We start from the raw sequence: 1,022 nt of genomic DNA, 5'->3' as shown, positions 1-1,022 counted from the left end.
TCCTTGGAAGAAGACAAACATCATTTGTCAAGAAAAGAAGAGTTGCAAGCAAGAGTCAGAAGAAGGCAAATAATTTAAAAGCTACAAAAAAAAAATTAAAGACAAGTTGAAAAGTTGCTAAGAATTTGGCATTCAAACAGCATATTTCAGTGTTTTTATTTCTCTGACATAAAAGAATGTCAAACAAAAACCATTTTCAGTGCATTTAAGTGAAAAATTTAAAACATTAGGATTATTTAGTAGAACAAGAATGAATCAAGGGTAACGATAAGAATTAACAATCGGATACAGAGAGCAGGAGTTGTGTTACTGGCAATTCTCTTCTTTCAGTGCCAAAAGGAGCAGTAATCATTTATATCATTATAATACACAAAAGCCATGAATATCCTGTAAATTGTATTCTTATAAACGGTGCTTAGTGATGTCATCGGTTATAATCAGAGCTTAGTGATGTAATTTCTATCACATGACTCACTGAAACTTGTTTATTATAATAAATAAAATACCGCCTGTTACAAAATATGAGAATATTAGAAGTCACCTCGGAGTTCCATGACCTGTATAAAAACACATGTTTTTATATGGTCATGGAACTCCTCTTATAATATCTAGGAATGCACCGAATCCACTATTTTGGATTCGAATCCCCGAATCCTTCACAAAAGATTTGGCCGAATACCGAACTGAATCCTAATTTGCATATGCAAATTAGGGGTTCGAAGGAAAAACATTTTTTACTTCCTAGTTTTGTGACAAAAAGTAACGCGATTTCCCTCTCCGCCCCTAATTTGCATATGTAAATATATGGCCGAATGCATGCCGGTGCATCCCTAATAATCCTATTATTTTACAATAGGGGGTACGTTATTCACAATATAAACAGAAGCAGTATGGATGCAGTCATTCATTGTGTGTTTGTTTTGGTCCTGTAAGTCGCAGTGGCCCTGAATGGAATTTAAGTGATGTCAGGAATGTCCTTGCAAGGAAGGAAATGAATTGTTTTTGTTTATGTGTTATTTGTA

This window comes from Xenopus laevis, chromosome 8L, assembly GCF_017654675.1.
Source record: "Xenopus laevis strain J_2021 chromosome 8L, Xenopus_laevis_v10.1, whole genome shotgun sequence".
NCBI classification, from domain to species: domain Eukaryota; kingdom Metazoa; phylum Chordata; class Amphibia; order Anura; family Pipidae; genus Xenopus; species Xenopus laevis.
Note: the sequence above shows the minus strand (reverse complement) of the source record.